The sequence below is a fragment of the Colobus angolensis genome, unplaced genomic scaffold, assembly GCF_000951035.1.
Source record: "Colobus angolensis palliatus isolate OR3802 unplaced genomic scaffold, Cang.pa_1.0 Scaffold197, whole genome shotgun sequence".
NCBI classification, from domain to species: Eukaryota; Metazoa; Chordata; class Mammalia; order Primates; family Cercopithecidae; genus Colobus; species Colobus angolensis.
Window position 1 is genome coordinate 4578360 of NW_012115121.1, and position 14667 is coordinate 4593026.

The 14667-nt window shown below is 43.1% G+C and overlaps 1 protein-coding gene across 3 annotated transcripts in view; it reads right to left on the minus strand.

Annotated features, from left to right (window-relative positions):
• The window catches only part of LOC105511012 (chromosome unknown open reading frame, human C20orf196), a 120251-nt gene that overhangs the window by 72557 nt on the left and 33027 nt on the right, over window positions 1-14667 (minus strand). The window lies entirely within an intron of this gene.

Here is a 14667-nt window from a genome sequence, read left to right on the forward strand (position 1 = left end):
AAACCCGGGAGGCGGAGCTTGCAGTGAGCTGAGATCCGGCCACTGCACTCCAGTCCAGGTGACAGAGCGAGACTCCGCCTCAAAAAAAAAAAAAAAAAAAAAGAAAAGAAAACCTTAAGAAGCATCACTGCACACAATAGTATGGGCTTCAAAGGCTGCTTGGTTCAAGGGCAGTGTTGGCCGGGCGCAGTGGCTCACACCTGTAATCCCGGCACTTTAGGAGGCCAAGGAGGTTGGATCACAAGGTCAAGAGATCGAGACCATCCTGGCTAACTAACACGGTGAAACCCCGTCTTTACTAAAAATTATATAAAAAATTAGCTGGGCGTGGTGGCGGACACCTGTAGTCCCAGCTACTCAGGAGGCTGAGGCAGGAGAATGGTATGAACCTGGGAGGCGGAGCTTGCAGTGAGCCGAGACCGTGCCACTGCACTCCAGCCTGGGTGACAGAGTGAGACTCCATCTCAAAAAAAAAAAAAAGGGCAGTGTTGCACATGGTAGTCTGTGACAAAGCTCTAGAGTTAAACTGTTTGGTTCTACCACATCCTGTGTGGCCTTGGGTTTAATAACTTAGTTGGCCTCAATTTTCTCCTTCATAAAATGGGGGAAAAACAGTATTTCTCCCTTTGCTTATGGAAGGATTACCTGGGATAATGCCAGACAGATACTCAATAAATGTCAGCTATCAAGATAAATTTTTAGGTGACTTGATACTCCCCCATAATCACTTTTTAATGACCTTTGCAATGAACGCTTCCTGAGAGTGAGACAGTTTTTATGCTCTTTGTGTTCATTCTTCCATTGAAGAACTCATGGCCACATGTTTTAAAAGTATATTCTTAGCTGGGCTATGTAACTATTTCAGAAATTCCCTCCTCAAAGGATCAAAGTGAGTTTATCTTCTTCACGTTTGTACTGGTAAGGCTTCTCCAGAGAAACAAGCCAGTAGTATATAAATAGATACACAGGAAGAGATGTATTATGAGGGATTAGCTCACATGAGCTTAGAGGCCGAGAAGTCCCACAGGCTGCCATTTGCAGTCTAGAGACTCAGGAGAGCTGGTGTGATGGTTCCAGTCCAAACCTGAAGGACCGAGAACCAGGGAAGCCATCCCAGTCTGAACTGAAAAGCCCAAGAACCAGGGATCCACTGAGATAAGTCCAAGTTCAAGGGCCCAAGAACTCTGAGCACGAGCATCCAAGGGCAGGAGAAGATGCATGTCTCAGCTCAGAGAATTTGCCTCTCCTCCACCTTTTTGTTCTGTTCAGGCCCTCCACAGATTGGATGATGCTCACTGCTCACTCACACTGAGAAAAATCTTCTTTCCTCAGTGTACTGATTAAAGTGCTCATCTCTTTTGGAAATGCCCTCATAGATACATCCAGAAATAATGTTTTACCAGCTATCTGGGTATCCCTTAGCTCGGTGAGGTTGACACAAAAAAGTAATCATCACAATGCTTTTCTTATTGTGATGGTTAATACTGAGTGTCAACTTGGTTGGATTGAAGGATACAAAGTATTGATCCTGGGTGTGTCTGTGAGGGTGTTGCCATAGATTAACATTTGAGTCAGTGGACTGAGAAAGGCAAACCCACCCTCAATCTGGGTGGGCACCATCTAATCAGCTGTTAGCACAGCCAGAACAGAAGCAGGCAGAAGAAGTGGAAAGACTAGATTGGTTTCTTCTTCTGGCCTCCATCTTTCTCCTGTGCTGGATGCTCCCTGCCCTCGAACATTGGACTCCAAGTTCTTCAGCTTTGGGACTCAGGCTGGCTTCCGTGCTCCTCAGCTCGGCCTATTGTGGGACCTCATCTTGTGATCATGTGAGTCAATACTTCTTAATAAACTCCCCTTTATATATTCATGTATCCTATTAGTTCCGTCCCTCTAGAGAGCCCTGACAAATACGCTTACATTCTATTTTCTACAGATATCATATGACGCCTACCATGATCTGAATACTTCTAAGTTCAACAGACATAATGACAAAGTGGGTTTTCCAATCTCTGCCGCTGTTGGCACAAGCTGGCTAAAAACGTCTTGTATATGTATGATGCTTTGAACTACTTTCAGTGCTTTCATAACTACTCTTTATTTCATTTATGTTTATTTACCTACATCTCTACCTTTTCCCATTGAGGACTGAAGGTGGCTTTAAGGACACACAAAAGTCGAGAAGTTGGCAAAATTAAGACAGAGCCATGAGAGAAAAACAAGGAAGAGAGAAATCACAAGTCCCTGGGAAATGGAAAGAAAAGGTGCAATTCCATTTCACAGAGAAAGAATCAGGACACAGAACCGCTAAATAACTTTCTGAAGGTATGTGGGCATAAAAACTAAAAACGATCTGATACTAAGCTAGCCCAAAAAACTATACCCTGCCAACCTGGAGCATGGGAAATTGACTTAAAACAAAACAAAACAAATGTCGAAGACACCACCATCCAGGTTGGCCAAATTGGGGCAGAACGATGAGGAATTTTCCAGGGAGAAAGTCCTGGGAGCGGGACATGGATATAGCTTGGAGGGGAGGTGGTGATGACATTCATCGCTAACAAAGTGCCAGGTACTACTCTAAGCACTTTGTAAGGATCATTGCATTTCACACTCACCCTAGTACCTTATGACGTAGGTACTAGTATTATTCAAAGTTGACAAATGAGGGAAGTGTGGCCCAGAAGGATTAAGTAGCTTGCCCAAACTCACAGAGCTAGTGGGTAGCAGATCTGGCCCCAGGAGGTCTGACTCCTAACAGTGTCTCAAGAGACCCAATCCAGATAGATGCCACCAACAGGAAAGCAGAGCCTGGAGGACCAAGGGCATACTTTCACAAAGCTGAGAAGGTGCGAAGAGCAAGCGTGGTGGGTGGGTCAGGGAAGCTGCAAGGAAAAATAAGCAGCAATACAAGGGAAGTTGGGATCTGGACATGCTCTTTCTTTAGATCCCAGCAGCTTGCTGGGCAGGAGAAATTCCTTAAAAGGCCCTCACAGGACTCTAACTTGCTTCCAAATCCAACCTTATCTGTAGGTGAGAATAATGGTAAAATAACAAGAATGACAATTTTTAAAAACAGTGTTTGTGTTTTTCCTATGGTAAGCTTAGAACCATCATTCAATTCCGTAAGCACCCATTGAGAACATCTGATGTAGCACACACAGTACTAGGCACAATGCTTTTGAACACAGAACTTTATAGCGGAGACTTACGTAACTTCCATAGCACATTAAAGATCAAATGTTAAGACATTTCCAAATGTTAAAATACAGCACTCCTCCTAATTTTCCCATCTATGGGATACAGGGGGGTGGGAGTACTCTAATAAATTACTCCTGTGAGAGTACTCTAATAAATTACTCTGCCTTTTGTACAGGGTCCTCTCCTCCCTGCTGTATCTTCAGGAGCCACTCCCACCTTCCAGAGGAACCCTGCCCTGTGCACACTTGAGCTGTGGCTTCTTCCTTCCAGGAGACCCCATCTGCCCTGGCCTTTGAAGGAGTTAATCAAGCCACAGGTCAAACATTTTCCTTCTCCCCTCTACAGGCCACTGACAGGACTGCATGTCCTGGGGACATGTAAGTAGTCCTGAGCAATGAATTGTGAGTAGGATGCTTGATGCTGGTTCACTTCCAGGGCAGAACATTCAACTGCCAATGAGAAGCCCTTCGGAGTTCTCTTTTTGCCTCTATAAGGCAGTAGCAACATTCAAGATTGGTGGCTGGGCCAGGCGCGGTGGCTCATGCCTATAATCCCAGCACTTTGGGAGGCTGAGGTGGGTGGAGCACTTGAGGTAAGGGGTTTGAGACCAGTGTGACCAACATGGTGAAACTCCATCTCTACTAAAAATACAAAATTAGCTGGCCTGGTGGCACACACCTGTAATCCCAGCTATTTGGGAGGCTGAGGCAGGAGAATCGCTTGAACCTGGGAGGTGGAGGTTGCAGTGAGCCAAGATCGCACCACTGCACTCCAGCCTGGGCGATAAGAGTGAAACTCTGTCTCAAAAAGAAAAAAAAAGATGGTGGCTGTTAGGTCCCTAAACAACTAGCCCTCTGACAGCCCAAATAATGAATGAGAAATAGACTATAGTTTTTTTAAACAACTTCAATTTGGGAGTTGTTTGTTACCACAGCATAATTCAGCCTTCCCTGATGCACAGTCTTTCAATGATGCTCAAAATTTCTGATCCATAGTGATCACCTCTTCTTCTTTTTCAGGAGATACACACACACACACACACACAGAGGTATAGATACAGATAAAGATGGATTTATACACAGATGTAATTTTTTTCTTGTCATTTCTTAGAGTTTGAGGTAGGAGAAAAACGATGGAACTGGTGTGCCCTACAAGTCACCTTGATCAAATCTCTGTATATAAATTCTATTTTTTTTTTTTGAGATGGAGTCTCGGTGTGTTGCCCAGGCTGGAGTGCAGTAGTGCAATCTCGGCTCACTGCAACCTCCACCCTAGGTTCAAGCAATTCTCCTGTCTCAGCCTCCCGAATAGTTGGAATTACAAGTGTCTCCCACCATACCCAGCTAATTTTTGTATTTTTAGTAGAGGGCGGGTTTCACCATGTTAGCCAGGCTGGTCTGGAGCTCCTTACCTCAAGTGATCCACCCACCTCGGCCTCCCAAAGTGCTGGGATTGCAGGCGTGAGCCACCGTGCCCAGCCCTATAAATTATTTAAATACAAAAAATAAATAGAAGTTGTAAAGAGCCTTTAGAGAAATCTCACAATTTGAATTTGGAAATATACAGAGAGAAAAGGTTTTTGTAGGAAAAAAGGCACAAATGATGTATTGCAGTATAAAAAGCAATGTGCTTTGTATGAACTTCCAAGACAGCATGGGAAGAATCTTTGCTGTAGCTCAGCGTTTCTCAGCCTTGAAACTATTGACATGTTTGGGCTGGAATTCTTTGTTGTGGGAGAGGGCTGTGCTGTGCATTGTATCATGCTTAGCTTCATCTCTGGCCTTTATGCACTACATGCCAGTAACACTGCCCCCACCCAGTTGCAACAACCAAAAATGTCTCCAGACATTGCTAAATACCCCCTGAAGGACAAAATCACTTTCATTTGAGAACCACTGCTCTAGCAATAATCATGTATGGACTTAAACCCTCTCTTACAGAACTGGGTCACGTTTTTCATTCATAAGAGATTAGCTGTTTCATGTTTATGTACTGACACAAGTTTTGTTCCAATGCTATACAACTGTGTCCAAGACAAATCAGTCCAGGTTCTAATGTTTAGGTCAATGATATCTTACCACCTTTTATAGAATTAGTTCCAGGGCATGAATCTTGAGTTTGTAAGTATCCTTTTAAAAGACTTACACTTCATGAAAGCAAATTGAAAGGAATATGGTACTGACCCTATAGTAAGAAGGCCATTCTCTATATGCACATGCCAATCTCTCATCAAGACCTGAGTCAATTCCTTCACTCTTTGAATTTGAGCTGGCCTGTGATAACAGAAGGCTGGGTGTGGTGGTTCACACCTGTAATCCTAGCACTTTGGGAGGCCAAGGTGAGCAGATTGCTTGAGCTCAGGAGTTTTCAGACCCGCCTGGGCAACATGGCAAAACCTTGTCTCTACAAAAAAAACTTAAGCCAGGCGTGGTGGTGCACGTCTGTAGTCTCAGCTACTTGGGGGGCCAAGATAGGATTGCTTGAACCTGAGAGGTTGAGGCTGCAGTGAGCCAAGAGGTGCCAACGCACTACAGCCTGAGGGACAAAGTGAGACCCTGGCTCAAAAAGGAAGAAAGAAAGAAAGAAAGAAAAAAGAATACAACAGACGTGAGGCTAGCCTTTAATTATTTATTAATTTATTAATTTAATTAATTTATTTATTTTCTGAGACAGAGTCTCGCTCAGTCATCCAGGCTGGAGTGCAGTGGTGCGATCACAACTCACTGCAACCTCCGCTTCCCAGGCTCATGTGATCCTCCCACCTCAGCCTCCTGAGTAGCTGGGACTACAGGTGCACACCACCATGCCTGGCTAATTTTTGTATTTGTATTTTTTTGTAGAGACAGGGTTTTGCCACGTTGTCCAGGCTGGTCTCAAACTCCTGGGCTAATCCACCCACCTTGGCCTTCCAAAGTGTGGAGATTACAGGCAGGAGCCCCCACAACCGGCTGAGGCTAGCCTTTAAGAGAACTGAGAGTTTCTCCTTTTCTTCTCTTGGAAGGCTCACCCTTGCGACTTTCCCTCTCAGAACTCAGCCACCATATTGTCAGAAGCCTGAGCCACATGGGCATGGAGAGACCATTGGTGGCCACTTCAGCTGACAGTCCAGCTGGGCTCCCAGCTGATGACTAGCGTCAACTATCAGCTACATGAATGAGCAGCCTTGAACATTCCAGACCATTCAAGCCCCCAAGTGACTGCAGCCCCAGTCAACACCACATGGACCATAAGAACCACTCAGCTGAAGCACATCAACCCACAAAATTGTGAGAGATAACATAATGGTTGTTGTTCCACACCACTAAATTTTGGAGTAGTTAGGCAGCAAGAGATAACCAAAACAAGGCCTCTGATTCAACCGCTGTTGATGACAGAGAACAGAGGGTCATATCTACATGTGTAATAGGCATAGAGCCTAAGCAGTAGCCCAGGAAATAGTGAACAAAGAGGCCTGGGACACTGGCAAGCCTAGGACTGCAGATATCAGTGAAATGAAGTGACTGGATGTTCATGAGTAGCAAAGGCATTATAATGTGACTTGTTAAACAAGTTAGACATGTCTCCAGTCAAATATGATTCCCTAAAACATACAATTTTACATGCCCATCACTGTGGCAGATACTATAATACTGTGTCTAGTAGGTAAGGGACAGTGTGCTGGGACTGGGACTATATGGGACTTCACATGTATTCCTCTTCTTCTTCTTTTTTGAGATGGAGTCTAGCTCTGTCACTCAGACTGGAGTACAGTGGTGTGTTCATAGCTTACTTGCAGCCTTGACCTCCAGGACTCAAGCAATCCTCCCACCTCAGCCTCCTGAGTAGCTGGGACTACAGGCATATGTCACCACGCCCAGCTAATTTTGTTTATATTTTGTAGAGACGGGGTCCCACTATGTTGCCCAGGCTGATCTTGAACTCCAGAGCTCAAGCCATCCTCCTACCTCAGCCTCCCAAAGTGCTGGGATTACAGGCATGAGCCACTGTGCCCAGCCCACATACATTATTCTTAACCGTCACAAGAGTATAAAATGTAAGCATACTAGTCACTCCCTCGTTCCCCTCTCCCTCTTTCCTTTCCTAGCTCCTTTCCTTCCCCCTTCTTTCCTTTTTGTTTTTCTTTATTTTATCAAGAAGGGTAGTTTTAAATTTTTTAAATCACAGTATACATTGTTAGATGAATAAAGCTTCCTATCATTACTTTGGAGCAAAAAATAGAATCCAGAGCTCTGTGTCTGTTTTTCTTCCAGTTCTTCCTAATATGCTGAGAGATATTCAATAATGCTTCTCATTTTCCTGGCTAGTTACAAACAACTTCAGCTTCTCATGCCTGTTGAAGGTTGAGTTAATATTTGAAAAGTGATATGCTGATTTACAGTCTAAAACTGTAGACTGTAAAACTGCAGCCAATTATCCTTTAACTCACCCTCTCCACCTTTTTGTTTTTTTTTTTTTTTTGAGACAGGGTCTTGTCCTGTTGTCCAGGCTGAAGTGCAGTGGCGTAATTATGGCTCACTGCAACCTCTGCCTCTTGGGCTCAAGCAATCCTTCTACCTCCCTCCAGAGTAGCTGGCACTATATGCACACGCCACTCTGCCTGGCTAATTTTTTGTATTTTTTTGTAGAGATGGGGTTTCTCCATGTTTCCCAGCCTGGTCTCAAACTCCCAGACTCAAGTGATCCACCCGCCTTAGCCTCCCAAAGAGCTGGGATTACAGGTACGAGCCACTGTGCCCGGCCTCATCTCCCCCTTTCTAACTCACCCTGAAAATGTTCCAAATTCAAAGTTAGGGAATTAGCTATGGGTTTTAAAGCAGAGAAAAAGCAATGGAAAATCATAGGGTGCCCTTCATATATACCACAAAAGAAAAAACTCTAGAGGGGCAATGCAAATCATACTTTAGCAATTATCTGTTTCTTATTATGATTTCTCTGTGCCTTTTTATAATAATATATTAATAATATTGATAACTATGACCAATAGTTCAATTAAAAAATACTTTAATTTTGAGAGTGCTCACAGTAAGAAAACTCTGAGGTCTTGTAATAAACAGCTATAAAAATGTTTCCTCTAAGATCTGATTAAAATTTGGATTATTGCTTTTGCTTTGGTAAATATGTAACAACATTCTAATTTCTATTCCTTAAGTAATGATTTCTAGCACCACCCAGAATGTAATAGCTTCAACAGCTAATCTTTACATAGAGAATTCTGACATGGAGAAGTAAGTAGATATCTGCTTTTCCCTGAATAGATGATATTTTCTTTCTTTTTTTTTTTTTGGCGACAGAATCTTGCTCTGTCGCCCAGGCTGGAGTACAGTGGTACAATCTCGGCTCACTGCAAGCTCTGCCTCCCGGGTTCACACCATTCTCCTGTCTCAGCCTCCCGAGTAGCTGGGACTACAGGCGCCTGCCACCATGCCTGGCTAATTATTTTGTATTTTTAGTAGAGACAGGGTTTCACCATGTTGGCCAGACTGGTCTCGAACTCCTGACCTCAGGTGATCTGCCCACATTGGCTTCCCAAAGTGCTGGGATTATAGGTGTGAGACACCAAGCTCGGCCATCACTTTGTATTTTAAGTTTACGTATCGTATTTTCCCAACTAGACCAACTCCATGAGCACAGGAATCCTGTGTTCTCACTGATTTATATCACCCTCAATCTGTAGCATGGTACAGAGAAGACAATTTTAAAAACAGTCTCATTCATTTCACTGATTAGACGTCTAATAAACATGATATCTAATACAGTCTCCCAAACATGGCTTTGCTTATAGACACCCCAGATTAACAGGGATCCTTCATCATAACATTAATTGTAAAAGACAACATAGGGCCGGGCGCGGTGGCTCAAGCCTATAATCCCAGCACTTTGGGAGGCCAAGACGGGCGGATCACGAGGTCAGGAGATCGAGACAATCCTGGCTAACACTGTGAAACCCCGTCTCTACTAAAAAATACAAAAAACTAGCCAGGCGAGGTGGCGGGCGCCTGCAGTCCCAGCTACTCGGGAGGCTGAGGCAGGAGAATGGCGTAAACCCGGGAGGCGGAGCTTGCAGTGAGCTGAGATCCGGTCACTGCACTCCAGCCCGGGCGACAGAGCAAGACTCCGTCTCAAAAAAAAAAAAAAAAAAGACAACATAGGAACACCTTTCAAATACAAATCAAAGCACTTTGCAAATAAGAAGGCATCTGTTGACAAATATACACGACATCCACAATAAAGAGATTATATAACAACAGGATTCAATAATTTGCCTAAAATTATATCCAAAGTTAGCAGAAAATATATATTTTCATAGCAATGCTAAGAAGTAATTCTATAGATACTTTTGGTCAGTGTTAATCCGAATAACTTCTCTGTAAGAGGCCTGTCCCAGGAAAGGTCACTTTTTTGCCTCGTACTGAACAACATAAAGAAGAGGAAGTCTTAAACTCCTGAAAAGAACTCAAGAAAGTGAATCCAGAAACCAACCCCAGTAGCAGCACTAGTTATAAGAGCAGCGGTTGTAATGACAGCTAGCCTTTGCTAAGTATACTCAGCTCCAGGTGTCTCACTCGATCCTCATGACAGCCTACGAAGCAGATAGTGTTATTGTGCTCATCTTATAGATGAGGAAACTAAGTAAAAGTGAAGTGCAGTCACTTGCTCACGGTCAGAAAGCTAGCAGGTTTAGCTAGCTATAGAATCAACATCAAAACTCAGATCAGTCAGACTCCAAAACAAACAAACGAACAAACAGAAAACGCAGAATGTAATTTTTTTTTTTTTTTTTTTAAGTGAGGGAACATCTAAAACCAGAGAGAAAGGGGCCTGGCATGGTGTAATCTCACCCCTGTAATTCCAGCACTTTAGGAGGCCAATGTGGGCAGATCACCTGAAGTCAGGAGTTTAAGACCAGCCTGGCCAACATGGTGAAACCCTGTCTCTACTAAAAATACAAAAAAATTAGCCAGGCATGGTGGTGTGTACTTATAATCCCATCTACTCAGGAGGATGAGGCAGAGAATCACTTGAACCTGGGATGACGGTTACAGTGAGCTGAGATCGTGTCACTGAACTCCAGCCTGGGCAATAAGAGCAAAAGAGAAAAAAAAAATACCAGAGAGAAAGGAACACAATGATCAAATAAATAACACTGAGACAACTGGCTTCCATTTGGAAAACAATAAAGCGATCATCTTGTTTCCTACTTTACCCTAAAATAAAGACTTCAAAGTTGAAAATTAAACTTTTAAAAATACTAAGAGGTAGAGCTGCCTATTTATATAATCTTGGAAAGCAAGAATGATTTTCCTAATATTATGCTAAAGCAGGAGCATTGATTGATAAACCTGACTATATAGGAATCTAAAACCTCTATACATCAAAAACACCTACAATGTGAGCCACTGTGCCTGGCCTAATGTGGAATTTTAAAAGGCAAGTTGCAGAACAGCATGTTTTTATTACAGGTTTTTTGTTGTTAAAATCTATGCATAAACAAATATACTAAAATACATAAATTTACATGCACATATTTATCCACACTAAAATATATTTATGGGTACATCAAAAAAAATACACACAGACCTCCAAACAGCAAAAATAATTCCAAGGGAAAAAAAAGTTGGAGAACTAACACTTCCTGATTTCAAAACGTAGCTACAGTAATCAAAACAGTGTGGCACTGTCATAAAGACAGACGTGTGGACCAGTGGAACAGGACAAAGACCCAGAAATAACCCTCATGTATATGCTCAAATGATCTTTGACAAGGGCGCCAAGACTACTCAGTAGGGAAAAGAGGGTCTCTCCAACAAATGGTGAGGGGAAAACTGCATATCCACATGCAAAAGAACAAAGTTGAGGCCAGGCGTGGTGGCTCACGCCTATAATCTCAGCACTTTGGGAGGCCACGGTGGGCAGATCACTTGACATCGGGAGTTCGAGACCAGTCTGGCCAACACGGTGAAACCCCATCTCTACTAAAAATACAAAAATCAGCCAGGCATGTTGGCGAACGCCAGTAGTCCCAGCTACTTGGGAGGCTGAGGCACATGAATCTCTTGAAACTGGGAGCCAGAGGCTACAGTGAACCGAGATCATGCCACTGCACTCTAGCCTGGGCAACAGACCGAGACTCTTTAATTAAAAAAAATAAAAAATAAACATAAATAAAACTCCTAGAAGAAAGCACAGAGGAAAAGCTTCATGACATTGGACTTGGCAATGATTTCTTGGATATGACACTGAAAGTACAGGAAACAAAAGCAAAAATGGGCAAATAGTACAACATTAAACTAAAAAACTTTTGCGCATCAAAGGACACAACCAACAGAGTGAAAAGGCAACCTACAAAAAGGGAGAAAATATTTGCAAATCACCTATCTGATAAGAAGTTCATATCTAGAATACATAAAGAACTCCTACAACTCAGTAACAAAAAAAAAACCCCATTTTAAAAATAGGCAAAGGATTTCAATAGACGTTTCTTCAAAGATGGTATGCAAATGGCCAATGAACATGTGGAAAATATGTTCAATGTTACCAACCATCAGAAAAATGCAAGTCAAAATCACAGTGAGATATCACCTCATACCCATTAGGATGGTCACTATCAAAAAAGTAGAAAATAACAAGTGTTGGCAAGGACGTGGAGAAACTGAATTGTGTATTGACTTGTAAATGTGAACTGTATTTTTTTTTTGAGAGTCGAGTTTTGAGAGTTCTTTACATATTGTAGAAACTAGTTCTTTGTCAGGTATGGGATTTGCAAATATTTTCTCCCAGTCTGTGGCCTGTCTTTTCATTCTCTTCACATGGGCTTTTGCAAAGCAAAAGTTTTTAATTTTTATGAGGTCCAATTTATCAATGTTTGGCTATTTTTTGATTCTATCATTTATATTTCCTTTTTCTTTTCTTTTTTTTTTTTTGAGACAGGGTCTTGCTCTGTAGTCCAGCCTGGAGTGCAGTGGTGCAATTACGGCTCACTGCAGCTTCGACCTCCAGGACAATAGCGATTCCCCCAGCTCAGTCCCCCAAGTAGCTGGGACTACATGAGCGCACCACCACATCCTGCTAATTTTTATATTTTTTGTAGAGACGAGGTTTTGCCATGTTACCCAGGCTTGTCTTGAACTCCTGGGATTACAGGCGCCCACCACCACATCCTGCTAATTTTTATATTTTTTGTAGAGACGAGGTTTTGCCATGTTACCCAGGCTTGTCTTGAACTCCTGGGCTCAAGTGATCTACCTGCCTCCGCCTCCCAGACCGCTAGGATTACAGGTGGGAGCCACTGCGCCCAGCTGACTTGCTTCTTTTTATAACTTTTATTTATTTGCTAAGCTTTTCTGTTTTTTCATTGTTTCAAGAGAACTTATAATTGATTGTTAAGGCATCTTTATAATGGCTGCTTTAAAATCCTTGTCAAATAAGGTATTTCTCTGTTGCCCAAGATGGAGTATAGTGGCACAATCATAGCCTACTGCAACTTTGAACTCCTGGGCTCAGGCGATCCTCTTGCCTTAACCTCCCAAGTAGCTAGGACTAAAAGTGTGTGCCACCCTGCCTGGCAAATTTTTTTATTTTTTGTAGGGACAGGGTCTTACTATATCTTCTAACATGGTCTCAAACTCCTGGCCTCAAGTGATCCACCTGTCTCAGCCTCCCAAAGTACTAGGAGTACAGGCGTGAGCCACTGCGCCCAGCTGTGACTGTCTTTTTTCATTCAAGTTGTAATATTTTGGTTCTTAGTATGACAAGTCATCTTTGGTTGTATCTAAACGTTTCGTCTATTACATTTAGAGAATTTTGGTCCTACTGAAAACCTTTATTTTGGCCAGGTATGGTGGCTCATGCCTGTAATCCCAGCACTATGGGAGGCCAAGGTGGGTGAATCACTTGAGGTCAGGAGTTCAAGACCACCCTGGCCAACAGGGCGAAACCTCGTCTCTACTAAAAATACAAAAAACAGCCAGGCATGGTGGCAGTGCCTGTAATCCCAGCTTCTTGGGAGGCTGAGGCAGGAGAATAGCTTGAACCCGGGAGGCGGAGTTTGCAGCAAGGTGCGATTGCGCCACTGCACTCCAGCCTTGGCGACAGTGTGAGACTCCATCTCAAAAAAAAAAAAAAAGAAAGAAAGAAATCATTTATTTTAGCATGCAGGTCCTGGCCTACTTTTGTGATTGTGGTTTCAATGTAAGTTTAATTTTCAGTGTTTTTGCTGCTTTTTTTGGTCTGTTTGATTTATCTGAAACTGCTGAGGTTTCCACAGGCCCCTGCTGGTGCTGTCTGAAGGAATGGAAGATGTTTCCCCAGGCCTTATCCTTAGGGTATGGGAATCTCTTGAGGAAGAAGGAAGTTTCAGGCTCCTTGGGAGGAGGAAGGTCCCTGGGTTGGGCTGTCTGATGTAGTGGGATCCCCTCTGCCAGTGCCCCCACAGCTCCCCAGTGAATGTAGGCAGGCGAGGGAGGCTCTGGCCCAGGGGAACAAAGAGGCTTCCCAGGCCAGATCATTTGTTGAACTGGCAGAATCCTCCCACATGTACGTGCTTGCCACAGAGCTATCACTCAGCAGGGGAAGGAAGTCCCAGGCCCTCTGAAGGTGAGCACTTCCTCTGGCTACTTAGTGGTCTCCTATTAATCTCCCCCTCCCGGGGGCTGGGCTTTCCTGGTCATGTTGGATAGATAACCTGTCAGCCTGGGGAGAAGGTACTGGGCCACCTTCTTGTTGCTAGGTTGCAGGTTAGGATGCACCGGGTCTGGGTCACCTTCATCAGTTGTGTAGGAGGACAGAAGACACTCAGACACCATATTGTTCCTCCAGTCCTGGGACCCCAAACCAATTCACCTTCTTACTAAATCTCCAAGTTCTCCTTTGGTTGCCTCTTGCATTTCCAGGGTTCATAGTTGCTTGGCATGGAAGAACAAGGAGAAATAGTTCTATGCCATCTTATTAGATTACAAGTCCCAAAAGTTTTTTTTTTTCAATTTTGTGATTACCCTTTTTTTTCTTCTTTTTTCTTTTCTTTTTTTTTTTTTTTGAGATCAAATTTTGCTCTTGTCACACAGGCTGGAGTGCAATGGTATAATCTCAGCTCACTGCAACCTCCACCTCCTGGGTTCAAGCGATTCTCCTGCCTCAGCCTCCCTAGTAGCTGGGATTATAGGTGACCACCACCACGCCCAGATAGTTTTTGTATTTTTAGTAAAGATGGGGTTTCACCATGTTGGACAGGCTGGTCTTGAACTCTTGACCTTTGGTGATCTGCCCAGCTTGGCCTCCCAAAGTCTTGAGATTACAGGTATGAGCCACTGCACCTGGTCAATTATCCTTAAATGGTACTATAATTTCATCAAAAAAAAGTAAAATTTAAATCCTTTGGTCTTTGCCAAAACAAAAAACAAAAAAAGCACAATGTTTATTGGCAAATGTATAAAGAAAAATCAGACATCACTTTTTTTTTTTTTTTTTTTTTTT